Source organism: Hydractinia symbiolongicarpus, chromosome 11, assembly GCF_029227915.1.
Source record: "Hydractinia symbiolongicarpus strain clone_291-10 chromosome 11, HSymV2.1, whole genome shotgun sequence".
NCBI lineage: Eukaryota > Metazoa > Cnidaria > Hydrozoa > Anthoathecata > Hydractiniidae > Hydractinia > Hydractinia symbiolongicarpus.
Window position 1 is genome coordinate 15669925 of NC_079885.1, and position 24836 is coordinate 15694760.

General features: G+C 40.6%; 44 non-coding genes across 44 annotated transcripts; all 44 read left to right on the forward strand.

Annotated features, from left to right (window-relative positions):
• The first annotated feature begins 83 nt into the window (after positions 1-83).
• LOC130615474 (5S ribosomal RNA) lies at positions 84-202 on the forward strand. Its single transcript, XR_008976563.1, has one exon. It is a non-coding gene; the product is annotated as a 5S ribosomal RNA (ribosomal RNA).
• A 450-nt stretch (positions 203-652) lies between these two features.
• LOC130617180 (5S ribosomal RNA) lies at positions 653-771 on the forward strand. Its single transcript, XR_008978258.1, has one exon. It is a non-coding gene; the product is annotated as a 5S ribosomal RNA (ribosomal RNA).
• A 450-nt stretch (positions 772-1221) lies between these two features.
• LOC130616760 (5S ribosomal RNA) lies at positions 1222-1340 on the forward strand. Its single transcript, XR_008977840.1, has one exon. It is a non-coding gene; the product is annotated as a 5S ribosomal RNA (ribosomal RNA).
• Positions 1341-1790: 450 nt separating this feature from the next.
• Positions 1791-1909, forward strand: LOC130616905 (5S ribosomal RNA). The gene has a single exon (XR_008977985.1). It is a non-coding gene; the product is annotated as a 5S ribosomal RNA (ribosomal RNA).
• A 450-nt stretch (positions 1910-2359) lies between these two features.
• On the forward strand, positions 2360-2478 carry LOC130615351 (5S ribosomal RNA). The gene has a single exon (XR_008976441.1). It is a non-coding gene; the product is annotated as a 5S ribosomal RNA (ribosomal RNA).
• Positions 2479-2928: 450 nt separating this feature from the next.
• LOC130615699 (5S ribosomal RNA) lies at positions 2929-3047 on the forward strand. Its single transcript, XR_008976787.1, has one exon. It is a non-coding gene; the product is annotated as a 5S ribosomal RNA (ribosomal RNA).
• A 450-nt stretch (positions 3048-3497) lies between these two features.
• LOC130616943 (5S ribosomal RNA) lies at positions 3498-3616 on the forward strand. The gene has a single exon (XR_008978021.1). It is a non-coding gene; the product is annotated as a 5S ribosomal RNA (ribosomal RNA).
• Positions 3617-4066: 450 nt separating this feature from the next.
• LOC130618812 (5S ribosomal RNA) lies at positions 4067-4185 on the forward strand. The gene has a single exon (XR_008979556.1). It is a non-coding gene; the product is annotated as a 5S ribosomal RNA (ribosomal RNA).
• Positions 4186-4634: 449 nt separating this feature from the next.
• LOC130616525 (5S ribosomal RNA) lies at positions 4635-4754 on the forward strand. The gene has a single exon (XR_008977607.1). It is a non-coding gene; the product is annotated as a 5S ribosomal RNA (ribosomal RNA).
• Positions 4755-5204: 450 nt separating this feature from the next.
• On the forward strand, positions 5205-5323 carry LOC130617213 (5S ribosomal RNA). Its single transcript, XR_008978291.1, has one exon. It is a non-coding gene; the product is annotated as a 5S ribosomal RNA (ribosomal RNA).
• A 450-nt stretch (positions 5324-5773) lies between these two features.
• On the forward strand, positions 5774-5892 carry LOC130618152 (5S ribosomal RNA). The gene has a single exon (XR_008979227.1). It is a non-coding gene; the product is annotated as a 5S ribosomal RNA (ribosomal RNA).
• A 450-nt stretch (positions 5893-6342) lies between these two features.
• Positions 6343-6461, forward strand: LOC130616285 (5S ribosomal RNA). Its single transcript, XR_008977368.1, has one exon. It is a non-coding gene; the product is annotated as a 5S ribosomal RNA (ribosomal RNA).
• A 450-nt stretch (positions 6462-6911) lies between these two features.
• LOC130615608 (5S ribosomal RNA) lies at positions 6912-7030 on the forward strand. Its single transcript, XR_008976696.1, has one exon. It is a non-coding gene; the product is annotated as a 5S ribosomal RNA (ribosomal RNA).
• Positions 7031-7480: 450 nt separating this feature from the next.
• On the forward strand, positions 7481-7599 carry LOC130617604 (5S ribosomal RNA). Its single transcript, XR_008978681.1, has one exon. It is a non-coding gene; the product is annotated as a 5S ribosomal RNA (ribosomal RNA).
• A 449-nt stretch (positions 7600-8048) lies between these two features.
• LOC130618824 (5S ribosomal RNA) lies at positions 8049-8167 on the forward strand. The gene has a single exon (XR_008979569.1). It is a non-coding gene; the product is annotated as a 5S ribosomal RNA (ribosomal RNA).
• A 450-nt stretch (positions 8168-8617) lies between these two features.
• On the forward strand, positions 8618-8736 carry LOC130615471 (5S ribosomal RNA). The gene has a single exon (XR_008976559.1). It is a non-coding gene; the product is annotated as a 5S ribosomal RNA (ribosomal RNA).
• A 450-nt stretch (positions 8737-9186) lies between these two features.
• On the forward strand, positions 9187-9305 carry LOC130615609 (5S ribosomal RNA). Its single transcript, XR_008976697.1, has one exon. It is a non-coding gene; the product is annotated as a 5S ribosomal RNA (ribosomal RNA).
• A 450-nt stretch (positions 9306-9755) lies between these two features.
• On the forward strand, positions 9756-9874 carry LOC130615610 (5S ribosomal RNA). The gene has a single exon (XR_008976698.1). It is a non-coding gene; the product is annotated as a 5S ribosomal RNA (ribosomal RNA).
• Positions 9875-10322: 448 nt separating this feature from the next.
• LOC130615202 (5S ribosomal RNA) lies at positions 10323-10441 on the forward strand. Its single transcript, XR_008976292.1, has one exon. It is a non-coding gene; the product is annotated as a 5S ribosomal RNA (ribosomal RNA).
• Positions 10442-10891: 450 nt separating this feature from the next.
• On the forward strand, positions 10892-11010 carry LOC130618836 (5S ribosomal RNA). Its single transcript, XR_008979581.1, has one exon. It is a non-coding gene; the product is annotated as a 5S ribosomal RNA (ribosomal RNA).
• Positions 11011-11460: 450 nt separating this feature from the next.
• LOC130616200 (5S ribosomal RNA) lies at positions 11461-11579 on the forward strand. Its single transcript, XR_008977283.1, has one exon. It is a non-coding gene; the product is annotated as a 5S ribosomal RNA (ribosomal RNA).
• A 450-nt stretch (positions 11580-12029) lies between these two features.
• LOC130615204 (5S ribosomal RNA) lies at positions 12030-12148 on the forward strand. The gene has a single exon (XR_008976293.1). It is a non-coding gene; the product is annotated as a 5S ribosomal RNA (ribosomal RNA).
• A 450-nt stretch (positions 12149-12598) lies between these two features.
• LOC130615611 (5S ribosomal RNA) lies at positions 12599-12717 on the forward strand. Its single transcript, XR_008976699.1, has one exon. It is a non-coding gene; the product is annotated as a 5S ribosomal RNA (ribosomal RNA).
• Positions 12718-13167: 450 nt separating this feature from the next.
• Positions 13168-13286, forward strand: LOC130615206 (5S ribosomal RNA). Its single transcript, XR_008976295.1, has one exon. It is a non-coding gene; the product is annotated as a 5S ribosomal RNA (ribosomal RNA).
• A 450-nt stretch (positions 13287-13736) lies between these two features.
• Positions 13737-13855, forward strand: LOC130616181 (5S ribosomal RNA). Its single transcript, XR_008977264.1, has one exon. It is a non-coding gene; the product is annotated as a 5S ribosomal RNA (ribosomal RNA).
• A 450-nt stretch (positions 13856-14305) lies between these two features.
• LOC130615613 (5S ribosomal RNA) lies at positions 14306-14424 on the forward strand. The gene has a single exon (XR_008976700.1). It is a non-coding gene; the product is annotated as a 5S ribosomal RNA (ribosomal RNA).
• A 450-nt stretch (positions 14425-14874) lies between these two features.
• LOC130617775 (5S ribosomal RNA) lies at positions 14875-14993 on the forward strand. Its single transcript, XR_008978852.1, has one exon. It is a non-coding gene; the product is annotated as a 5S ribosomal RNA (ribosomal RNA).
• A 450-nt stretch (positions 14994-15443) lies between these two features.
• Positions 15444-15562, forward strand: LOC130618848 (5S ribosomal RNA). The gene has a single exon (XR_008979593.1). It is a non-coding gene; the product is annotated as a 5S ribosomal RNA (ribosomal RNA).
• Positions 15563-16012: 450 nt separating this feature from the next.
• Positions 16013-16131, forward strand: LOC130618860 (5S ribosomal RNA). Its single transcript, XR_008979605.1, has one exon. It is a non-coding gene; the product is annotated as a 5S ribosomal RNA (ribosomal RNA).
• A 450-nt stretch (positions 16132-16581) lies between these two features.
• LOC130615207 (5S ribosomal RNA) lies at positions 16582-16700 on the forward strand. Its single transcript, XR_008976296.1, has one exon. It is a non-coding gene; the product is annotated as a 5S ribosomal RNA (ribosomal RNA).
• A 450-nt stretch (positions 16701-17150) lies between these two features.
• Positions 17151-17269, forward strand: LOC130615208 (5S ribosomal RNA). The gene has a single exon (XR_008976298.1). It is a non-coding gene; the product is annotated as a 5S ribosomal RNA (ribosomal RNA).
• Positions 17270-17719: 450 nt separating this feature from the next.
• LOC130616767 (5S ribosomal RNA) lies at positions 17720-17838 on the forward strand. Its single transcript, XR_008977846.1, has one exon. It is a non-coding gene; the product is annotated as a 5S ribosomal RNA (ribosomal RNA).
• A 450-nt stretch (positions 17839-18288) lies between these two features.
• LOC130615209 (5S ribosomal RNA) lies at positions 18289-18407 on the forward strand. The gene has a single exon (XR_008976299.1). It is a non-coding gene; the product is annotated as a 5S ribosomal RNA (ribosomal RNA).
• Positions 18408-18857: 450 nt separating this feature from the next.
• Positions 18858-18976, forward strand: LOC130615741 (5S ribosomal RNA). Its single transcript, XR_008976829.1, has one exon. It is a non-coding gene; the product is annotated as a 5S ribosomal RNA (ribosomal RNA).
• A 450-nt stretch (positions 18977-19426) lies between these two features.
• Positions 19427-19545, forward strand: LOC130618872 (5S ribosomal RNA). Its single transcript, XR_008979617.1, has one exon. It is a non-coding gene; the product is annotated as a 5S ribosomal RNA (ribosomal RNA).
• Positions 19546-19995: 450 nt separating this feature from the next.
• On the forward strand, positions 19996-20114 carry LOC130617643 (5S ribosomal RNA). Its single transcript, XR_008978720.1, has one exon. It is a non-coding gene; the product is annotated as a 5S ribosomal RNA (ribosomal RNA).
• A 450-nt stretch (positions 20115-20564) lies between these two features.
• On the forward strand, positions 20565-20683 carry LOC130618886 (5S ribosomal RNA). The gene has a single exon (XR_008979630.1). It is a non-coding gene; the product is annotated as a 5S ribosomal RNA (ribosomal RNA).
• A 450-nt stretch (positions 20684-21133) lies between these two features.
• On the forward strand, positions 21134-21252 carry LOC130618898 (5S ribosomal RNA). Its single transcript, XR_008979642.1, has one exon. It is a non-coding gene; the product is annotated as a 5S ribosomal RNA (ribosomal RNA).
• Positions 21253-21702: 450 nt separating this feature from the next.
• On the forward strand, positions 21703-21821 carry LOC130616772 (5S ribosomal RNA). Its single transcript, XR_008977852.1, has one exon. It is a non-coding gene; the product is annotated as a 5S ribosomal RNA (ribosomal RNA).
• A 450-nt stretch (positions 21822-22271) lies between these two features.
• On the forward strand, positions 22272-22390 carry LOC130615941 (5S ribosomal RNA). The gene has a single exon (XR_008977027.1). It is a non-coding gene; the product is annotated as a 5S ribosomal RNA (ribosomal RNA).
• A 450-nt stretch (positions 22391-22840) lies between these two features.
• LOC130616784 (5S ribosomal RNA) lies at positions 22841-22959 on the forward strand. Its single transcript, XR_008977864.1, has one exon. It is a non-coding gene; the product is annotated as a 5S ribosomal RNA (ribosomal RNA).
• Positions 22960-23409: 450 nt separating this feature from the next.
• Positions 23410-23528, forward strand: LOC130616222 (5S ribosomal RNA). The gene has a single exon (XR_008977305.1). It is a non-coding gene; the product is annotated as a 5S ribosomal RNA (ribosomal RNA).
• Positions 23529-23978: 450 nt separating this feature from the next.
• On the forward strand, positions 23979-24097 carry LOC130615502 (5S ribosomal RNA). Its single transcript, XR_008976590.1, has one exon. It is a non-coding gene; the product is annotated as a 5S ribosomal RNA (ribosomal RNA).
• A 450-nt stretch (positions 24098-24547) lies between these two features.
• On the forward strand, positions 24548-24666 carry LOC130616796 (5S ribosomal RNA). Its single transcript, XR_008977876.1, has one exon. It is a non-coding gene; the product is annotated as a 5S ribosomal RNA (ribosomal RNA).
• Positions 24667-24836: the final 170 nt, after the last annotated feature.

Sequence of the window (24836 nt, forward strand, 5' to 3'; positions counted from 1 at the left end):
CCATTCAATAAATATGACCTTTAAAGTTTAAACCATTTTCGATGTAATGTGCTAATAAATCGTAGATATCTGCCCGTTTGTTTGTTTACGACCATACCACGATGAATACACCTGTTCTCGTCCGATCACGGAAGTTAAGCATCGTCGGGCCGGGATAGTACTTGGATGGGGGACCGCCTGGGAACTCCCGGTGTCGTAGGCTATTGACTTTTTCACGTTACATTATTTATCATTACGACTGTGACGTATCTTTTTTACGAAATAGCCGCTGAGTAAATCAAGAAAGAGACATGATTAGAAGTTGCTTTCCCTTCAAAACGGCTACAATCTTGCTGCAATAAATTCGCCACGTCGCAAATGAATGGATTACGAGCGTCAGACAAAGAAAATGGCGATGTAGTTACTTTGCTAATTAACTTTGTCATATGAAAATTAAGTCTGAAAGCACCCTAGATTTCCTTCGTTGGAACTTTTTACCGGAAATCTTAAAGCGCATTATTGTCGTAATTAATGGATAGCGCTTGAAATGAGCTTTCAAATGCACATAAACACGACCTATTTCGGATGATCCAGTCAATAAATATGACCTTTAAAGTTTAAACCATTTTCGATGTAATGTGCTAATAAATCGTAGATATCTGCCCGTTTGTTTGTTTACGACCGTACCACGATGAACACACCTGTTCTCGTCCGATCACGGAAGTTAAGCATCGTCGGGCCGGGATAGTACTTGGATGGGGCACCGCCTGGGAACTCCCGGTGTCGTAGGCTATTGACTTTTTCACGTTACATTATTTATCATTACGACTGTGACGTATCTTTTTTACGAAATAGCCGCTGAGTAAATCAAGAAAGAGACATGATTAGAAGTTGCTTTCCCTTCAAAACGGCTACAATCTTGCTGCAATAAATGCGCCACGTCGCAAATGAATGGATTACGAGCGTCAGACAAAGAAAATGGCGATGTAGTTACTTTGCTAATTAACTTTGTCATATGAAAATTAAGTCTGAAAGCTCCCTAGATTTCCTTCGTTGGAACTTTTTACCGGAAATCTTAAAGCGCATGGTTGTCGTAAAGAATCGATAGCGCTTAAAAAGAGCTTTCAAATGCACTTAAACACGACCTATTTCGGATGATCCAGTCAAGAAATATGACCTTTAAAGTGTGAACCATTTTCGATGTAATGTGCTAATAAATCGTAGTTATCTGCCCCTTTGTGTGTCTACGACCATACCACGATGAACACACCTGTTCTCGTCCGATCACGGAAGTTAAGCATCGTTGGGCCGGGATAGTACTTGGATGGGGGACCGCCTGGGAACTCCCGGTGTCGTAGGCTATTGACTTTTTCACGTTACATTATTTATCATTACGACTGTGACGTATCTTTTTTACGCAATAGCCGCTGAGTAAATCAAGTAAGGGACGTCATTAGAAGTTTCTTCCCCTTCAAAAGGGCTACGATCTGGCAGCATTAAATGCGCCAAGTCGCAAATGAATGGATTACGAGCGTCAGACAAAGAAAATGGCGATGTAGTTACTTTGCTAATTAACTTTGTCATATGAAAATTAAGTCTGAAAGCACCCTAGATTTCCTTCGTTGGAACTTTTTACCGGAAATCTTAAAGCGCATTATTGTCGTAATTAATGGATAGCGCTTGAAATGAGCTTTCAAATGCACATAAACACGACCTATTTCGGATAATCCAGTCAAGAAATATGACCTTTAAAATTTAAACCATTTTCGATGTAATGTGCTAATAAATCGTAGATATCTGCCCGTTTGTTTGTCTACGACCATACCACGATAAACACACCTGTTCTCGTCCGATCACGGAAGTTAAGCATCGTTGGGCCGGGATAGTACTTGGATGGGGGACCGCCTGGGCACTCCTGGTGTCGTAGGCTATTGACTTTTTCACGTTACATTATTTATCATTACGACTGGGACGTATCTTTTTTACGAAATAGCCGCTGAGTAAATCAAGAAAGAGACATGATTAGAATTTGCTTTCCCTTCAAAACGGCTACAATCTTGCTGCAATAAATGCGCCACGTCGCAAATAAATGGATTACGAGCGTCAGACAAAGAAAATGGCGATGTAGTTACTTTGCTAATTAACTTTGTCATATGAAAATTAAGTCTGAAAGCTCCCTAGATTTCCTTCGTTGGAACTTTTTACCGGAAATCTTAAAGCGCATGGTTGTCGTAAAGAATCGATAGCGCTTAAAAAGAGCTTTCAAATGCACATAAACACGACCTATTTCGGATGATCCAGTCAAGAAATATGACCTTTAAAGTGTGAACCATTTTCGATGTAATGTGCTAATAAATCGTAGATATCTGCCCCTTTGTGTGTCTACGACCATACCACGATGAACACACCTGTTCTCGTCCGATCACGGAAGTTAAGCATCGTTGGGCCGGGATAGTACTTGGATGGGGGACCGCCTGGGAACTTCCGGTGTCGTAGGCTATTGAATTTTTCACGTTACATTATTTATCATTACGACTGTGACGTATCTTTTTTACGCAATAGCCGCTGAGTAAATCAAGTAAGGGACGTCATTAGAAGTTTCTTCCCCTTCAAAAGGGCTACGATCTGGCAGCATTAAATGCGCCAAGTCGCAAATGAATGGATTACGAGCGTCAGACAAAGAAAATGGCGATGTAGTTACTTTGCTAATTAACTTTGTCATATGAAAATTAAGTCTGAAAGCACCCTAGATTTCCTTCGTTGGAACTTTTTACCGGAAATCTTAAAGCGCATTATTGTCGTAATTAATGGATAGCGCTTGAAATGAGCTTTCAAATGCACATAAACACGACCTATTTCGGATAATCCAGTCAAGAAATATGACCTTTAAAATTTAAACCATTTTCGATGTAATGTGCTAATAAATCGTAGATATCTGCCCGTTTGTTTGTCTACGACCATACCACGATAAACACACCTGTTCTCGTCCGATCACGGAAGTTAAGCATCGTTGGGCCGGGATAGTACTTGGATGGGGGACCGCCTGGGAACTCCTGGTGTCGTAGGCTATTGAATTTTTCACGTTACATTATTTATCATTACGACTGGGACGTATCTTTTTTACGAAATAGCCGCTGAGTAAATCAAGAAAGAGACATGATTAGAATTTGCTTTCCCTTCAAAACGGCTACAATCTTGCTGCAATAAATGCGCCACGTCGCAAATAAATGGATTACGAGCGTCAGACAAAGAAAATGGCGATGTAGTTACTTTGCTAATTAACTTTGTCATATGAAAATTAAGTCTGAAAGCTCCCTAGATTTCCTTCGTTGGAACTTTTTACCGGAAATCTTAAAGCGCATGGTTGTCGTAAAGAATCGATAGCGCTTAAAAAGAGCTTTCAAATGCACATAAACACGACCTATTTCGGATGATCCAGTCAAGAAATATGACCTTTAAAGTGTGAACCATTTTCGATGTAATGTGCTAATAAATCGTAGATATCTGCCCCTTTGTGTGTCTACGACCATACCACGATGAACACACCTGTTGTCGTCCGATCACGGAAGTTAAGCATCGTTGGGCCGGGATAGTACTTGGATGGGGGACCGCCTGGGAACTCCCGGTGTCGTAGGCTATTGACTTTTTCACGTTACATTATTTATCATTACGACTGTGACGTATCTTTTTTACGCAATAGCCGCCGAGTAAATCAAGAAAGAGACATGATTAGAAGTTTCTTCCCCTTCAAAAGGGCTACGATCTGGCAGCATTAAATGCGCCAAGTCGCAAATGAATGGATTACGAGCGTCAAACAAAGAAAATGGCGATGTAGCTAATTTGCTAATTAACTTTGTCATATGAAAATTAGGTCTGAAAGTACCCTAGATTGCCTTCGTTGGAACTTTTTACCGGAAATCTTAAAGCGCATGGTTGTCGTAATTATTCGATAGCGCTTGAAATGAGCTTTCAAATGCACATAAACACGACCTATTTCGGATAACCCAGTCAAGAAATATGACCTTTAAAGTTTAAACCATTTTCGATGTAATGTGCTAATAAATCGTAGATATCTGCCCGTTTGTTTGTCTACGACCATACCACGATGAACACACCTGTTCTCGTCCGATCACGGAAGTTAAGCATCGTCGGGCCAGGATAGTACTTGGATGGGGGACCGCCTGGGAACTCCCGGTGTCGTAGGCTATTGACTCTTTCACGTTACATTATTTATCATTACGACTGTGACGTATCTTTTTTACGCAATAGCCGCCGAGTAAATCAAGAAAGAGACATGATTAGAAGTTGCTTTCCCTTCAAAACGACTACCATCGTGCTGCAATAAATGCGCCACGTCGCAAATGAATGGATTACGAGCGTCAGACAAAGAAAATAGCGATGTACTTACTTTGCTAACTAATTTTGTCATATGAAAATTAAGTCTGAAAGTACCCTAGATTTCCTTCGTTGGAACTTTTTACCGGAAATCTTAAAGCGCATTATTGTCGTAATTAATGAATAGCGCTTGAAATGAGCTTTCAAATGCACATAAACACGACCTATTTCGGATAATCCAGTCAAGAAATATGACCTTTAAAGTTTAAACCATTTCGATGTAATGTGCTAATAAATCGTAGATATCTGCCGGTTTGTTTGTCTACGACCATACCACGATGAACACACCTGTTCTCGTCCGATCACGGAAGTTAAGCATCGTTGGGCCGGGATAGTACTTGGATGGGGCGACCGCCTGGGAACTCCTGGTGTCGTAGGCTATTGACTTTTTCACGTTACATTATTTATCATTACGACTGGGACGTATCTCTTTTACGCAATAGCCGCTGAGTAAATCAAGAAAGAGACATGATTAGAATTTGCTTTCCCTTCAAAACGGCTACAATCTTGCTGCAATAAATGCGCCACGTCGCAAATAAATGGATTACGAGCGTCAGACAAAGAAAATGGCGATGTAGTTACTTTGCTAATTAACTTTGTCATATGAAAATTAAGTCTGAAAGCACCCTAGATTTCCTTCGTTGGAACTTTTTACCGGAAATCTTAAAGCGCATGGTTGTCGTAAAGAATCGATAGCGCTTAAAAAGAGCTTTCAAATGCACATAAACACGACCTATTTCGGATGATCCAGTCAAGAAATATGACCTTTAAAGTTTGAACCATTTTCGATGTAATGTGCTAATAAATCGTAGATATCTGCCCGTTTGTGTGTCTACGACCATACCACGATGAACACACCTGTTCTCGTCCGATCACGGAAGTTAAGCATCCTCGGGCCGGGATAGTACTTGGATGGAGGACCGCCTGGGAACTCCCGGTGTCGTAGGCTATTGACTTTTTCACGTTACATTATTTATCAATACGACTGTGACGTATCTTTTTTACGCAATAGCCGCTGAGTAAATCAAGTAAGGGACATCATTAGAAGTTTCTTTTCCTTCAAAAGGGCTACGATCTGGCAGCATTAAATGCGCCACGTCGCAAATGAATGGATTACGAGCGTCAGACAAAGAGAATGGCGATGTAGCTAATTTGCTAATTAACTTTGTCATATGAAAATTAAGTCTGAAAGTACCCTAGATTGCCTTCGTTGGAACTTTTTACCGGAAATCTTAAAGCGCATGGTTGTCGTAATTAATGGATAGCGCTTGAAATGAGCTTTCAAATGCACATAAACACGACCTATTTCGGATGATCCAGTCAAGAAATATGACCTTTAAAATTTAAACCATTTTCGATGTAATGTGCTAATAAATCGTAGATATCTGCCCGTTTGTTTGTCTACGACCATACCACGATGAACACACCTGTTCTCGTCCGATCACGGAAGTTAAGCATCGTTGGGCCGGGATAGTACTTGGATGGGGGACCGCCTGGGAACTCCTGGTGTCGTAGGCTATTGACTTTTTCACGTTACATTATTTATCATTACGACTGGGACGTATCTTTTTTACGCAATAGCCGCTGAGTAAATCAAGAAAGAGACATGATTAGAAGTTGCTTTCCCTTCAAAACGGCTACAATCTGGCTGCAATAAATGCGCCACGTCGCAAATGAATGGATTACGAGCGTCAGACAAAGAAAATGGCGATGTAGCTAATTTGCTAATTAACTTTGTCATATGAAAATAAAGTCTGAAAGTACCCTAGATTTCCTTCGTTGGAACTTTTTACCGGAAATCTTAAAGCGCATGGTTGTCGTAATTAATGGATAGCGCTTGAAATGAGCTTTCAAATGCACATAAACACGACCTATTTCGGATGATCCAGTCAAGAAATATGACCTTTAAAATTTAAACCATTTTCGATGTAATGTGCTAATAAATCGTAGATATCTGCCCGTTTGTTTGTCTACGACCATACCACGATGAACACACCTGTTCTCGTCCGATCACGGAAGTTAAGCATCGTTGGGCCGGGATAGTACTTGGATGGGGGAACGCCTGGGAACTCCTGGTGTCGTAGGCTATTGACTTTTTCACGTTACATTATTTATCATTACGACTGGGACGTATCTTTTTTACGCAATAGCCGCTGAGTAAATCAAGAAAGAGACATGATTAGAAGTTGCTTTCCCTTCAAAACGGCTACAACCTTGCTGCAATAAATGCGCCACGTCGCAAATGAATGGATTACGAGCGTCAGACAAAGAAAATGGCGATGTAGCTAATTTGTTAATTAACTTTGTCATATGAAAATAAAGTCTGAAAGTACCCTAGATTTCCTTCGTTGGAACTTTTTACCGGAAATCTTAAAGCGCATGGTTGTCGTAATTAGTGGATAGCGCTTGAAATGAGTTTTCAAATGCACATAAACACGACCTATTTCGGATGATCCAGTCAGTAAATATGACCTTTAAAGTTTAAACCATTTTCGATGTGATGTGCTAATAAATCGTAGATATCTGACCGTTTGTTTGTTTACGACCATACCACGATGAACACACCTGTTCTCGTCCGATCACGGAAGTTAAGCATCGTCGGGCCGGGATAGTACTTGGATGGGGGACCGCCTGGGAACTCCCGGTGTCGTAGGCTATTGACTTTTTCACGTTACGTTATTTATCATTACGACTGTGACGTATCTTTTTTACGAAATAGCCGCTGAGTAAATCAAGTAAGGGACGTTATTTGAAGTTTCTTTCCCTTCAAAGCGGCTACGATCTGGCTGCAATAAATGCGCCACGTCGCAAATCAATGGATTACGAGCGTCAGACAAAGAAAATGGCGATGTAGTTAATTTGCTAATTAACTTTGTCATATGAAAATTAAGTCTGCAAGTACCCTAGATTGCCTTCGTTGGAACTTTTTACCGGAAATCATAAAGCGCATTATTGTTGTCCAGAATCGATAGCGCTTAAAAAGAGCTGTCAAACGCACATAAACACGACCTATTTCGAATGATCCAGTCAAGAAATAAGACCTTTAAAGTTTGAACCATTTTCGATGTAATGTGCTAATAAATCGTAGATATCTGCCCGTTTGTTTGTCTACGACCATACCACGATGAACACACCTGTTCTCGTCCGATCACGGAAGTTAAGAATCCTCGGGCCGGGATAGTACTTGGATGGGGGACCGCCTGGGAACTCCCGGTGTCGTAGGCTATTGACTTTTTCACGTTACATTATTTATCATTACGACTGTGACGTATCTTTTTTACGAAATAGCCGCTGAGTAAATCAAGAAGAGACATGATTAGAAGTTGCTTTCCCTTCAAAACGGCTACGATCTGGCAGCAATAAATGCGTCAAGTCGCAAATGAATGGATTACGAGCGTCAGAAAAAGAAAATGGCGATGTAGTAACTTTGCTAATTAACTTTGTCATATGAAAATTAAGTCGGAAAGCACCCTAGATTTCCTTCGTTGGAACTTTTTACCGGAAATCATAAAGCGCATTATTGTTCTCAAGAATCGATAGCGCTTAAAAAGAGCTGTCAAACGCACATAAACACGACCTATTTCGAATGATCCAGTCAAGAAATATGACCTTTAAAGTTTAAACCATTTTCGATGTAATGTGCTAATAAATCGTAGATATCTGCCCGTTTGTTTGTCTACGACCATACCACGATGAACACACCTGTTCTCGTCCGATCACGGAAGTTAAGCATCGTCGGGCCAGGATAGTACTTGGATGGGGGACCGCCTGGGAACTCCCGGTGTCGTAGGCTATTGACTTTTTCACGTTACATCATTTATCATTACGACTGTGACGTATCTTTTTTACGCAATAGCCGCTGAGTAAATCAAGTAAGGGACGTGATTAGAAGATGCTTTCCCTTCAAAACGGGTACAATCTTGCTGCAATAAATGCGCCACGTCGCAAATAAATGGATTACGAGCGTCAGACAAAGAAAATGGCGATGTAGTTACTTTGCTAATTAACTTTGTCATATGAAAATTAAGTCTGAAAGCACCCTAGATTTCCTTCGTTGAAACTTTTTACCGGAAATCTTAAAGCGCATGGTTGTCGTAATTAATGGATAGCGCTTGAAATGAGCTTTCAAATGCACATAAACACGACCTATTTCGGATGATCCAGTCAAGAAATATGACCTTTAAAGTTTAAACCATTTTCGATGTAATGTGCTAATAAATCGTAGATATCTGCCCGTTTGTTTGTTTACGACCATACCACGATGAACACACCTGTTCTCGTCCGATCACGGAAGTTAAGCATCGTCGGGCCAGGATAGTACTTGGATGGGGGACCGCCTGGGAACTCCCGGTGTCGTAGGCTATTGACTTTTTCACGTTACATCATTTATCATTACGACTGTGACGTATCTTTTTTACGCAATAGCCGCTGAGTAAATCAAGTAAGGGACGTGATTAGAAGATGCTTTCCCTTCAAAACGGGTACAATCTTGCTGCAATAAATGCGCCACGTCGCAAATAAATGGATTACGAGCGTCAGACAAAGAAAATGGCGATGTAGTTACTTTGCTAATTAACTTTGTCATATGAAAATTAAGTCTGAAAGCACCCTAGATTTCCTTCGTTGAAACTTTTTACCGGAAATCTTAAAGCGCATGGTTGTCGTAATTAATGGATAGCGCTTGAAATGAGCTTTCAAATGCACATAAACACGACCTATTTCGGATGATCCAGTCAAGAAATATGACCTTTAAAGTTTAAACCATTTTCGATGTAATGTGCTAATAAATCGTAGATATCTGCCCGTTTGTTTGTTTACGACCATACCACGATGAACACACCTGTTCTCGTCCGATCACGGAAGTTAAGCATCGTCGGGCCGGGATAGTACTTGGATGGGGGACCGCCTGGGAACTCCCGGTGTCGTAGGCTATTGACTTTTTCACGTTACATTATTTATCATTACGACTGTGACGTATCTTTTTTACGAAATAGCCGCTGAGTAAATCAAGAAAGAGACATGATTAGAAGTTGCTTTCCCTTCAAAACGGCTACGATCTGGCAGCAATAAATGCGCCAAGTCGCAAATGAATGGATTACGAGCGTCAGACAAAGAAAATGGCGATGTAGTTAATTTGCTAATTAACTTTGTCATATGAAAATTAAGTCTGAAAGCACCCTAGATTTCCTTCGTTGGAACTTTTTACCGGAAATCTTAAAGCGCATGGTTGTCGTAATTAATGGATAGCGCTTGAAATGAGCTTTCAAATTCACATAAACACGACCTATTTCGGATGATCCAGTCAAGAAATATGACCTTTAAAGTTTAAACCATTTTCGATGTAATGTGCTAATAAATCGTAGATATCTGCCCGTTTGTTTGTTTACGACCATACCACGATGAACACACCTGTTCTCGTCCGATCACGGAAGTTAAGCATCGTCGGGCCGGGATAGTACTTGGATGGGGGACCGCCTGGGAACTCCCGGTGTCGTAGGCTATTGACTTTTTCACATTACATTATTTATCATTACGACTGTGACGTATCTTTTTTACGAAATAGCCGCTGAGTAAATCAAGAAAGAGACATGATTAGAAGTTGCTTTCCCTTCAAAACGGCTACGATCTGGCAGCAATAAATGCGCCAAGTCGCAAATGAATGGATTACGAGCGTCAGAAAAAGAAAATGGCGATGTAGTAACTTTGCTAATTAACTTTGTCATATGAAAATTAAGTCGGAAAGCACCCTAGATTTCCTTCGTTGGAACTTTTTACCGGAAATCATAAAGCGCATTATTGTTGTCAAGAATCGATAGCGCTTAAAGAGCTGTCAAACGCACATAAACACGACCTATTTCGAATGATCCAGTCAAGAAATATGACCTTTAAAGTTTGAACCATTTTCGATGTAATGTGCTAATAAATCGTAGATATCTGCCCGTTTGTTTGTCTACGACCATACCACGATGAACACACCTGTTCTCGTCCGATCACGGAAGTTAAGCATCGTCGGGCCGGGATAGTACTTGGATGGGGGACCGCCTGGGAACTCCCGGTGTCGTAGGCTATTGACTTTTTCACGTTACATTATTTATCATTACGACTGTGACGTATCTTTTTTACGAAATAGCCGCTGAGTAAATCAAGAAAGAGACATGATTAGAAGTTGCTTTCCCTTCAAAACGGCTACGATCTGGCAGCAATAAATGCGCCAAGTCGCAAATGAATGGATTACAAGCGTCAGACAAAGAAAATTGCGATGTAGTTACTTTGCTAATTAACTTTGTCATATGAAAATTAAGTCGGAAAGCACCCTAGATTTCCTTCGTTGGAACTTTTTACCGGAAATCTTAAAGCGCATGGTTGTCGTAATTAATCGATAGCGCTTGAAATGAGCTTTCAAATGCACATAAACACGACCTATTTCGGATAATTCAGTCAAGAAATATGACCTTTAAAGTTTAAACCATTTTCGATGTAATGTGCTAATAAATCGTAGATATCTGCCCGTTTGTTTGTCTACGACCATACCACGATGAACACACCTGTTCTCGTCCGATCACGGAAGTTAAGCATCGTCGGGCCAGGATAGTACTTGGATGGGGGACCGCCTGGGAACTCCCGGTGTCGTAGGCTATTGACTTTTTCACGTTACATTATTTATCATTACGACTGTGACGTATCTTTTTTACGAAATAGCCGCTGAGTAAATCAAGAAAGAGACATGATTAGAAGTTGCTTTCCCTTCAAAACTGCTACGATCTGGCAGCAATAAATGCGCCAAGTCGCAAATGAATGGATTACAAGCGTCAGACAAAGAAAATGGCGATGTAGTAAATTTGCTAATTAACTTTGTCATATGAAAATTAAGTCTGAAAGCACCCTAGATTTCCTTCGTTGGAACTTTTTACCGGAAATCTTAAAGCGCATGGTTGTCGTAATTAATGGATAGCGCTTGAAATGAGCTTTCAAATGCACATAAACACGACCTATTTCGGATGATCCAGTCAAGAAATATGACCTTTAAAGTTTAAACCATTTTCGATGTAATGTGCTAATAAATCGTAGATATCTGCCCGTTTGTTTGTTTACGACCATACCACGATGAACACACCTGTTCTCGTCCGATCACGGAAGTTAAGCATCGTCGGGCCGGGATAGTACTTGGATGGGGCACCGCCTGGGAATTCCCGGTGTCGTAGGCTATTGACTTTTTCACGTTACATTATTTATCATTACGACTGTGACGTATCTTTTTTACGAAATAGCCGCTGAGTAAATCAAGAAAGAGACATGATTAGAAGTTGCTTTCCCTTCAAAACGGCTACGATCTGGCAGCAATAAATGCGCCAAGTCGCAAATGAATAGATTACGAGTGTCAGAAAAAGAAAATGGCGATGTAGTAACTTTGCTAATTAACTTTGTCATATGAAAATTAAGTCGGAAAGCACCCTAGATTTCCTTCGTTGGAACTTTTTACCGGAAATCATAAAGCGCATTATTGTTGTCAAGAATCGATAGCGCTTAAAAAGAGCTGTCAAACGCACATAAACACGACCTATTTGGAATGATCCAGTCAAGAAATATGACCTTTAGAGTTTGAACCATTTTCGATGTAATGTGCTAATAAATCGTAGATATCTGCCCGTTTGTTTGTCTACGACCATACCACGATGAACACACCTGTTCTCGTCCGATCACGGAAGTTAAGCATCGTCGGGCCGGGATAGTACTTGGATGGGGGACCGCCTGGGAACTCCCGGTGTCGTAGGCTATTGACTTTTTCACGTTACATCATTTATCATTACGACTGTGACGTATCTTTTTTACGCAATAGCCGCTGAGTAAATCAAGTAAGGGACGTGATTAGAAGATGCTTTCCCTTCAAAACGGCTACAATCTTGCTGCAATAAATGCGCCACGTCGCAAATAAATGAATTACGAGCGTCAGACAAAGAAAATGGCGATGTAGTTACTTTGCTAATTAACTTTGTCATATGAAAATTAAGTCTGAAAGCACCCTAGATTTCCTTCGTTGGAACTTTTTACCGGAAATCTTAAAGCGCATGGTTGTCGTAATTAATGGATAGCGCTTGAAATGAGCTTTCAAATGCACATAAACACGACCTATTTCGGATGATCCAGTCAAGAAATATGACCTTTAAAGTTTAAACCATTTTCGATGTAATGTGCTAATAAATCGTAGATATCTGCCCGTTTGTTTGTTTACGACCATACCACGATGAACACACCTGTTCTCGTCCGATCACGGAAGTTAAGCATCGTCGGGCCGGGATAGTACTTGGATGGGGGACCGCCTGGGAACTCCCGGTGTCGTAGGCTATTGACTTTTTCACGTTACATTATTTATCATTACGACTGTGACGTATCTTTTTTACGAAATAGCCGCTGAGTAAATCAAGAAAGAGACATGATTAGAAGTTGCTTTCCCTTCAAAACGGCTACGATCTGGCAGCAATAAATGCGCCAAGTCGCAAATGAATGGATTACGAGCGTCAGAAAAAGAAAATGGCGATGTAGTAACTTTGCTAATTAACTTTGTCATATGAAAATTAAGTCGGAAAGCACCCTAGATTTCCTTCGTTGGAACTTTTTACCGGAAATCATAAAGCGCATTATTGTTGTCAAGAATCGATAGCGCTTAAAAAGAGCTGTCAAACGCACATAAACACGACCTATTTCGAATGATCCAGTCAAGAAATATGACCTTTAAAGTTTGAACCATTTTCGATGTAATGTGCTAATAAATCGTAGATATCTGCCCGTTTGTTTGTCTACGACCATACCACGATGAACACACCTGTTCTCGTCCGATCACGGAAGTTAAGCATCGTCGGGCCGGGATAGTACTTGGATGGGGGACCGCCTGGGAACTCCCGGTGTCGTAGGCTATTGACTTTTTCACGTTACATTATTTATCATTACGACTGTGACGTATCTTTTTTACGAAATAGCCGCTGAGTAAATCAAGAAAGAGACATGATTAGAAGTTGCTTTCCCTTCAAAACGGCTACGATCTGGCAGCAATAAATGCGCCAAGTCGCAAATGAATGGATTACAAGCGTCAGACAAAGAAAATGGCGATGTAGTTACTTTGCTAATTAACTTTGTCATATGAAAATTAAGTCGGAAAGCACCCTAGATTTCCTTCGTTGGAACTTTTTACCGGAAATCTTAAAGCGCATGGTTGTCGTAATTAATCGATAGCGCTTGAAATGAGCTTTCAAATGCACATAAACACGACCTATTTCGGATAATCCAGTCAAGAAATATGACCTTTAAAGTTTAAACCATTTTCGATGTAATGTGCTAATAAATCGTAGATATCTGCCCGTTTGTTTGTGTACGACCATACCACGATGAACACACCTGTTCTCGTCCGATCACGGAAGTTAAGCATCGTCGGGCCAGGATAGTACTTGGATGGGGGACCGCCTGGGAACTCCCGGTGTCGTAGGCTATTGACTTTTTCACGTTACATCATTTATCATTACGACTGTGACGTATCTTTTTTACGCAATAGCCGCTGAGTAAATCAAGTAAGGGACGTGATTAGAAGATGCTTTCCCTTCAAAACGGCTACAATCTTGCTGCAATAAATGCGCCACGTCGCAAAAAAATGGATTACGAGCGTCAGACAAAGAAAATGGCGATGTAGTTACTTTGCTAATTAACTTTGTCATATGAAAATTAAGTCTGAAAGCACCCTAGATTTCCTTCGTTGGAACTTTTTACCGGAAATCTTAAAGCGCATGGTTGTCGTAATTAATGGATAGCGCTTGAAATGAGCTTTCAAATGCACATGAACACGACCTATTTCGGATGATCCAGTCAAGAAATATGACTTTTAAAGTTTAAACCATTTTCGATGTAATGTGCTAATAAATCGTAGATATCTGCCCGTTTGTTTGTTTACGACCATACCACGATGAACACACCTGTTCTCGTCCGATCACGGAAGTTAAGCATCGTCGGGCCGGGATAGTACTTGGATGGGGGACCGCCTGGGAACTCCCGGTGTCGTAGGCTATTGACTTTTTCACGTTACATTATTTATCATTACGACTGTGACGTATCTTTTTTACGAAATAGCCGCTGAGTAAATCAAGAAAGAGACATGATTAGAAGTTGCTTTCCCATCAAAACGGCTACGATCTGGCAGCAATAAATGCGCCAAGTCGCAAATGAATGGATTACGAGCGTCAGACAAAGAAAATGGCGATGTAGTTAATTTGCTAATTAACTTTGTCATATGAAAATTAAGTCTGAAAGCACCCTAGATTTCCTTCGTTGGAACTTGTTACCGGAAATCTTAAAGCGCATGGTTGTCGTAATTAATGGATAGCGCTTGAAATGAGCTTTCAAATGCACATAAACACGACCTATTTCGGATGATCCAGTCAAGAAATATGACCTTTAAAGTTTAAACCATTTTCGATGTAATGTGCTAATAAATCGTAGATATCTGCCCGTTTGTTTGTTTACGACCATACCACGATGAACACACCTGTTCTCGTCCGATCACGGAAGTTAAGCATCGTCGGGCCGGGATAGTACTTGGATGGGGGACCGCCTGGAAACTCCCAGTGTCGTAGGCTATTGACTTTTTCACGTTACATTATTTATCATTACGACTGTGACGTATCTTTTTTACGAAATAGCCGCTGAGTAAATCAAGAAAGAGACATGATTAGAAGTTGCTTTCCCTTAAAAACGGCTACGATCTGGCAGCAATAAATGCGCCAAGTCGCAAATGAATGGATTACGAGCGTCAGAAAAAGAAAATGGCGATGTAGTAACTTTGCTAATTAACTTTGTCATATGAGAATTAAGTCGGAAAGCACCCTGGATTTCCTTCGTTGGAACTTTTTACCGGAAATCATAAAGCGCATTATTGTTGTCAAGAATCGATAGCGCTTAAAAAGAGCTGTCAAACGCACATAAACACGACCTATTTCGAATGATCCAGTCAAGAAATATGACCTTTAAAGTTTAAACCATTTTCGATGTAATGTGCTAATAAATCGTAGATATCTGCCCGTTTGTTTGTCTACGACCATACCACGATGAACACACCTGTTCTCGTCCGATCACGGAAGTTAAGCATCGTCGGGCCAGGATAGTACTTGGATGGGGGACCGCCTGGGAACTCCCGGTGTCGTAGGCTATTGACTTTTTCACCTTACATTATTTATCATTACGACTGTCACGTATCTTTTTTACGAAATAGCCGCTGAGTAAATCAAGAAAGAGACATGATTAGAAGTTGCTTTCCCTTCAAAACGGCTACGATCTGGCAGCAATAAATGCGCCAAGTCGCAAATGAATGGATTACGAGCGTCAGACAAAGAAAATGGCGATGTAGTTAATTTGCTAATTAACTTTGTCATATGAAAATTAAGTCTGAAAGTACCCTAGATTGCCTTCGTTGGAACTTTTTACCGGAAATCTTAAAGCGCATGGTTGTCGTAATTAATCGATAGTGCTTGAAATGAGCTTTCAAATGCACATAAACACGACCTATTTCGGATAATCCAGTCAAGAAATATGACCTTTAAAGTTTAAACCATTTTCGATGTAATGTGCTAATAAATCGTAGATATCTGCCCGTTTGTTTGTCTACGACCATACCACGATGAACACACCTGTTCTCGTCCGATCACGGAAGTTAAGCATCGTCGGGCCAGGATAGTACTTGGATGGGGGACCGCCTGGGAACTCCCGGTGTCGTAGGCTATTGACTTTTTCACGTTACATCATTTATCATTACGACTGTGACGTATCTTTTTTACGCAATAGCCGCTGAGTAAATCAAGTAAGGGACGTGATTAGAAGATGCTTTCCCTTCAAAACGGCTACAATCTTGCTGCAATAAATGCGCTAAGTCGCAAATGAATGGATTACGAGCGTCAGAAAAAGAAAATGGCGATGTAGTAACTTTGCTAATTAACTTTGTCATATGAAAATTAAGTCGGAAAGCACCCTAGATTTCCTTCGTTGGAACTTTTTACCGGAAATCATAAAGCGCATTATTGTTGTCAAGAATCGATAGCGCTTAAAAAGAGCTGTCAAACGCACATAAACACGACCTATTTCGAATGATCCAGTCAAGAAATATGACCTTTAAAGTTTGAACCATTTTCGATGTAATGTGCTAATAAATCGTAGATATCTGCCCGTTTGTTTGTCTACGACCATACCACGATGAACACACCTGTTCTCGTCCGATCACGGAAGTTAAGCATCGTCGGGCCGGGATAGTACTTGGATGGGGGACCGCCTGGGAACTCCCGGTGTCGTAGGCTATTGACTTTTTCACGTTACATTATTTATCATTACGACTGTGACGTATCTTTTTTACGAAATAGCCGCTGAGTAAATCAAGAAAGAGACATGATTAGAAGATGCTTTCCCTTCAAAACGGCTACAATCTTGCTGCAATAAATGCGCCACGTCGCAAATAAATGGATTACGAGCGTCAGACAAAGAAAATGGCGATGTAGTTAATTTGCTAATTAACTTTGTCATATGAAAATTAAGTCTGAAAGCACCCTAGATTTCCTTCGTTGGAACTTTTTACCGAAAATCTTAAAGTGCATGGTTGTCGTAATTAATGGATAGCGCTTGAAATGAGCTTTCAAATGCACATAAACACGACCTATTTCGGATGATCCAGTCAAGAAATATGACCTTTAAAGTTTGAACCATTTTCGATGTAATGTGCTAATAAATCGTAGATATCTGCCCGTTTGTTTGTCTACGACCATACCACGATGAACACACCTGTTCTCGTCCGATCACGGAAGTTAAGCATCGTCGGGCCGGGATAGTACTTGGATGGGGGACCGCCTGGGAACTCCCGGTGTCGTAGGCTATTGACTTTTTCACGTTACATTATTTATCATTACGACTGTGACGTATCTTTTTTACGAAATAGCCGCTGAGTAAATCAAGAAAGAGACATGAATAGAAGTTGCTTTCCCTTCAAAACAGCTACGATCTGGCAGCAATAAATGCGCCAAGTCGCAAATGAATGGATTACAAGCGTCAGACAAAGAAAATGGCGATGTAGTTACTTTGCTAATTAACTTTGTCATATGAAAATTAAGTCGGAAAGCACCCTAGATTTCCTTCGTTGGAACTTTTTACCGGAAATCTTAAAGCGCATGGTTGTCGTAATTAATGGATAGCGCTTGAAATGAGCTTTCAAATGCACATAAACACGACCTATTTCGGATGATCCAGTCAAGAAATATGACCTTTAAAGTTTAAACCATTTTCGATGTAATGTGCTAATAAATCGTAGATATCTGCCCGTTTGTTTGTTTACGACCATACCACGATGAACACACCTGTTCTCGTCCGATCACGGAAGTTAAGCATCGTCGGGCCGGGATAGTACTTGGATGGGGGACCGCCTGGAAACTCCCGGTGTCGTAGGCTATTGACTTTTTCACGTTACATTATTTATCATTACGACTGTGACGTATCTTTTTTACGAAATAGCCGCTGAGTAAATCAAGAAAGAGACATGATTAGAAGTTGCTTTCCCTTAAAAACGGCTACGATCTGGCAGCAATAAATGCGCCAAGTCGCAAATGAATGGATTACGAGCGTCAGAAAAAGAAAATGGCGATGTAGTAACTTTGCTAATTAACTTTGTCATATGAAAATTAAGTCGGAAAGCACCCTAGATTTCCTTCGTTGGAACTTTTTACCGGAAATCATAAAGCGCATTATTGTTGTCAAGAATCGATAGCGCTTAAAAAGAGCTGTCAAACGCACATAAACACGACCTATTTCGAATGATCCAGTCAAGAAATATGACCTTTAAAGTTTGAACCATTTTCGATGTAATGTGCTAATAAATCGTAGATATCTGCCCGTTTGTTTGTCTACGACCATACCACGATGAACACACCTGTTCTCGTCCGATCACGGAAGTTAAGCATCGTCGGGCCGGGATAGTACTTGGATGGGGGACCGCCTGGGAACTCCCGGTGTCGTAGGCTATTGACTTTTTTACGTTACATTATTTATCATTACGACTGTGACGTATCTTTTTTACGAAATAGCCGCTGAGTAAATCAAGAAAGAGACATGATTAGAAGTTGCTTTCCCTTCAAAACGGCTACGATCTGGCAGCAATAAATGCGCCAAGTCGCAAATGAATGGATTACAAGCGTCAGACAAAGAAAATGGCGATGTAGTTACTTTGCTAATTAACTTTTTCATATGAAAATTAAGTCGGAAAGCACCCTAGATTTCCTTCGTTGGAACTTTTTACCGGAAATCTTAAAGCGCATGGTTGTCGTAATTAATCGATAGCGCTTGAAATGAGCTTTCAAATGCACATAAACACGACCTATTTCGGATAATCCAGTCAAGAAATATGACCTTTAAAGTTTAAACCATTTTCGATGTAATGTGCTAATAAGTCGTAGATATCTGCCCGTTTGTTTGTCTACGACCATACCACGATGAACACACCTGTTCTCGTCCGATCACGGAAGTTAAGCATCGTCGGGCTAGGATAGTACTTGGATGGGGGACCGCCTGGGAACTCCCGGTGTCGTAGGCTATTGACTTTTTCACGTTACATTATTTATCATTACGACTGTGACGTATCTTTTTTACGAAATAGCCGCTGAGTAAATCAAGAAAGAGACATGATTAGAAGTTGCTTTCCCTTCAAAACGGCTACGATCTGGCAGCAATAAATGCGCCAAGTCGCAAATGAATGGATTACGAGCGTCAGACAAAGAAAATGGCGATGTAGTTAATTTGCTAATTAACTTTGTCATATGAAAATTAAGTCTGAAAGTACCCTAGATTGCCTTCGTTGGAACTTTTTACCGGAAATCTTAAAGCGCATGGTTGTCGTAATTAATCGATAGTGCTTGAAATGAGCTTTCAAATGCACATAAACACCACCTATTTCGGATAATCCAGTCAAGAAATATGACCTTTAAAGTTTAAACCATTTTCGATGTAATGTGCTAATAAATCGTAGATATCTGCCCGTTTGTTTGTCTACGACCATACCACGATGAACACACCTGTTCTCGTCCGATCACGGAAGTTAAGCATCGTCGGGCCAGGATAGTACTTGGATGGGGGACCGCCTGGGAACTCCCGGTGTCGTAGGCTATTGACTTTTTCACGTTACATCATTTATCAATACGACTGTGACGTATCTTTTTTACGCAATAGCCGCTGAGTAAATCAAGTAAGGGACGTGATTAGAAGATGCTTTCCCTTCAAAACGGCTACAATCTTGCTGCAATAAATGCGCTACGTCGCAAATAAATGGATTACGAGCGTCAGACAAAGAAAATGGCGATGTAGTTACTTTGCTAATTAACTTTGTCATATGAAAATTAAGTCTGAAATCACCCTAGATTTCCTTCGTTGGAACTTTTTACCGGAAATCTTAAAGCGCATTATTGTCGTAATTAATGGATAGCGCTTGAAATGAGCTTTCAAATGCACATAAACACGACCTATTTCGGATGATCCAGTCAAGAAATATGACCTTTAAAGTTTAAACCATTTTCGATGTAATGTGCTAATAAATCGTAGATATCTGCCCGTTTGTTTGTTTACGACCATACCACGATGAACACACCTGTTCTCGTCCGAACACGGAAGTTAAGCATCGTTGGGCCGGGATAGTACTTGGATGGGGGACCGCCTGGGAACTCCCGGTGTCGTAGGCTATTGACTTTTTCACGTTACATTATTTATCATTAGGACTGGGACGTATCTTTTTTACGCAATAGCCGCCGAGTAAATCAAGAAAGAGACATGATTACAAGTTGCTTTCCCTTCAAAACGGCTACGATCTGGCAGCAATAAATGCGCCAAGTCGCAAATGAATGGATTACGAGCGTCAGACAAAGAAAATGGCGATGTAGTTAATTTGCTAATTAACTTTGTCATATGAAAATTAAGTCTGAAAGTACCCTAGATTGCCTTCGTTGGAACTTTTTACCGGAAATCTTAAAGCGCATGGTTGTCGTAATTAATCGATAGAGCTTGAAATGAGCTTTCAAATGCACATAAACACGACCTATTTCGGATAATCCAGTCAAGAAATATGACCTTTAAAGTTTAAACCATTTTCGATGTAATGTGCTAATAAATCGTAGATATCTGCCCGTTTGTTTGTCTACGACCATACCACGATGAACACACCTGTTCTCGTCCGATCACGGAAGTTAAGCATCGTCGGGCCAGGATAGTACTTGGATGGGGGACCGCCTGGGAACTCCCGGTGTCGTAGGCTATTGACTCTTTCACGTTACATTATTTATCATTACGACTGTGACGTATCTTTTTTACGCAATAGCCGCCGAGTAAATCAAGAAAGAGACATGATTAGAAGTTGCTTTCCCTTCAAAACGGCTACGATCTGGCAGCAATAAATGCGCCAAGTCGCAAATGAATGGATTACGAGCGTCAGACAAAGAAAATGGCGATGTAGTTAATTTGCTAATTAACTTTGTCATATGAAAATTAAGTCTGAAAGTACCCTAGATTGCCTTCGTTGGAACTTTTTACCGGAAATCTTAAAGCGCATGGTTGTCGTAATTAATCGATAGAGCTTGAAATGAGCTTTCAAATGCACATAAACACGACCTATTTCGGATAATCCAGTCAAGAAATATGACCTTTAAAGTTTAAACCATTTTCGATGTAATGTGCTAATAAATCGTAGATATCTGCCCGTTTGTTTGTCTACGACCATACCACGATGAACACACCTGTTCTCGTCCGATCACGGAAGTTAAGCATCGTCGGGCCAGGATAGTACTTGGATGGGGGACCGCCTGGGAACTCCCGGTGTCGTAGGCTATTGACTCTTTCACGTTACATTATTTATCATTACGACTGTGACGTATCTTTTTTACGCAATAGCCGCCGAGTAAATCAAGAAAGAGACATGATTAGAAGTTGCTTTCCCTTCAAAACGGCTACGATCTGGCAGCAATAAATGCGCCAAGTCGCAAATGAATGGATTACGAGCGTCAGACAAAGAAAATGGCGATGTAGTTAATTTGCTAATTAACTTTGTCATATGAAAATTAAGTCTGAAAGTACCCTAGATTGCCTTCGTTGGAACTTTTTACCGGAAATCTTAAAGCGCATGGTTGTCGTAATTAATCGATAGCGCTTGAAATGAGCTTTCAAATGCACCTAAACACGACCTATTTCGGATAATCCAGTCAAGAAATATGACCTTTAAAGTTTAAACCATTTTCGATGTAATGTGCTAATAAATCGTAGATATCTGCCCGTTTGTTTGTCTACGACCATACCACGATGAACACACCTGTTCTCGTCCGATCACGGAAGTTAAGCATCGTTGGGCCGGGATAGTACTTGGATGGGGGACCGCCTGGGAACTCCCGGTGTCGTAGGCTATTGACTTTTTCACGTTACATTATTTATCATTACGACTGGGACGTATCTTTTTTACGCAATAGCCGCTGAGTAAATCAAGAAAGAGACATGATTAGAAGTTGCTTTCCCTTCAAAACGGCTACAATCTTGCTGCAATAAATGCTCCACGTCGCAAATAAATGGATTACGAGCGTCAGACAAAGAAAATGGCGATGTAGTTACTTTGCTAATTAACTTTGTCATATGAAAATTAAGTCTGAAAGTACCCTAGATTGCCTTCGTTGGAACTTTTTACCGGAAATCTTAAAGCGCATTATTGTCGTAATTAATGGATAGCGCTTGAAACGAGCTTTCAAATGCACATAAACACAACTTATTTCGGATAATCCAGTCAAGAAATATGACCTTTAAAATTTAAACCATTTTTGATGTAATGTGTTAATAAATCGTAGATATCTGCCCGTTTGTTTGTCTACGACCATACCACGATGAACACACCTGTTCTCGTCCGAACACGGAAGTTAAGCATCGTTGGGCCGGGATAGTACTTGGATGGGGGACCGCCTGGGAACTCCCGGTGTCGTAGGCTATTGACTTTTTCACGTTACATTATTTATCATTAGGACTGGGACGTATCTTTTTTACGCAATAGCCGCTGAGTAAATCAAGAAAGAAACATGATTATAAGTTGCTTTCCCTTCAAAACGGCTACAATCTTGCTGCAATAAATGCGCCACGTCGCAAATAAATATATTACGAGCGTCAGTCAAAGAAAATGGCGATGTAGTTACTTTGCTAATTAACTTTGTCATATGAAAATTAAGTCTGAAAGTACCTTAGATTGCCTTCGTTGGAACTTTTTACCGGAAATCTTAAAGCGCATTATTGTCGTAAATAATGGATAGCGCTTGAAACGAGCTTTCAAATGCACATAAACACAACCTTTTTCGGATAATCCAGTCAAGAAATATGACCTTTAAAATTTAAACCATTTTTGATGTAATGTGCTAATAAATGGTAGATATCTGCCCGTTTGTTTGTCTACGACCATACCACGATGAACACACCTGTTCTCGTCCGATCACGGAAGTTAAGCATCGTTGGGCCGGGATAGTACTTGGATGGGGGACCGCCTGGGAACTCCCGGTGTCGTAGGCTATTGACCTTTTCACGTTACATTATTTATCATTAGGACTGGGACTTATCTTTTTTACGCAATAGCCGCTGAGTAAATCAAGAAAGAGACATGATTAGAATTTGCTTTCCCTTCAAAACGGCTACGATCTGGCAGCAATAAATGCGCCAAGTCGCAAATGAATGGATTACGAGCGTTTGACAAAGAAAATGGCGATGTAGTTAATTTGCTAATTAACTTTGTCATATGAAAATTAAGTCTGAAAGTACCCTAGATTGCCTTCGTTGGAACTTTTTACCGGAAATCTTAAAGCGCATGGTTGTCGTAATTAATCGATAGCGCTTGAAATGAGCTTTCCAATGCACATAAACACGACCTATTTCGGATAATCCAGTCAAGAAATATGACCTTTAAAGTTAAAACCATTTTCGATGTAATGTGCTAATAAATCGTAGATATCTGCCCGTTTGTTTGTCTACGACCATACCACGATGAACACACCTGTTCTCGTCCGATCACGGAAGTTAAGCATCGTTGAGCCGGGATAGTACTTGGATGGGGGACCGCCTGGGAACTCCCGGTGTCGTAGGCTATTGACTTTTTCACGTTACATTATTTATCATTACGACTGGGACGTATCTTTTTTACGCAATAGCCGCTGAGTAAATCAAGAAAGAGACATGATTAGAAGTTGCTTTCCCTTCAAAACGGCTACAATCTTGCTGCAATAAATGCGCCACGTCGCAAATAAATGGATTACGAGCGTCAAACAAAGAAAATGGCGATGTAGTTACTTTTCTAATTAACTTTGTCATATGAAATTTAGGTCTGAAAGTACCCTAGATTGCCTTCGTTGGAACTTTTTACCGGAAATCTTAAAGCGCATGGTTGTCGTAATTAATCGATAGCGCTTGAAATGAGCTTTCAAATGCACATAAACACGACCTATTTCGGATAATCCAGTCAAGAAATATGACCTTTAAAGTTTAAACCATTTTCGATGTAATGTGCTAATAAATCGTAGATATCTGCCCGTTTGTTTGTCTACGACCATACCACGATGAACACACCTGTTCTCGTCCGATCACGGAAGTTAAGCATCGTCGGGCCAGGATAGTACTTGGATGGGGAACCGCCTGGGAACTCCCGGTGTCGTAGGCTATTGACTCTTTCACGTTACATTATTTATCATTACGACTGTGACGTATCTTTTTTACGCAATAGCCGCCGAGTAAATCAAGAAAGAGACATGATTAGAAGTTGCTTTCCCTTCAAAACGGCTACGATCTGGCAGCAATAAATGCGCCAAGTCGCAAATGAATGGATTACGAGCGTCAGACAAAGAAAATGGCGATGTAGTTAATTTGCTAATTAACTTTGTCATATGAAAATTAAGTCTGAAAGTACCCTAGATTGCCTTCGTTGGAACCTTTTACCGGAAATCTTAAAGCGCATGGTTGTCGTAATTAATCGATAGCGCTTGAAATGAGCTTTCAAATGCACATAAACACGACCTATTTCGGATAATCCAGTCAAGAAATATGACCTTTAAAGTTTAAACCATTTTCGATGTAATGTGCTAATAAATCGTAGATATCTGCCCGTTTGTTTGTCTACGACCATACCACGATGAACACACCTGTTCTCGTCCGATCACGGAAGTTAAGCATCGTTGGGCCGGGATAGTACTTGGATGGGGGACCGCCTGGGAACTCCCGGTGTCGTAGGCTATTGACTTTTTCACGTTACATTATTTATCATTACGACTGGGACGTATCTTTTTTACGCAATAGCCGCTGAGTAAATCAAGAAAGAGACATGATTAGAAGTTTCTTTCCCTTCAAAACGGCTACAATCTTGCTGCAATAAATGCGCCACGTCGCAAATAAATGGATTACGA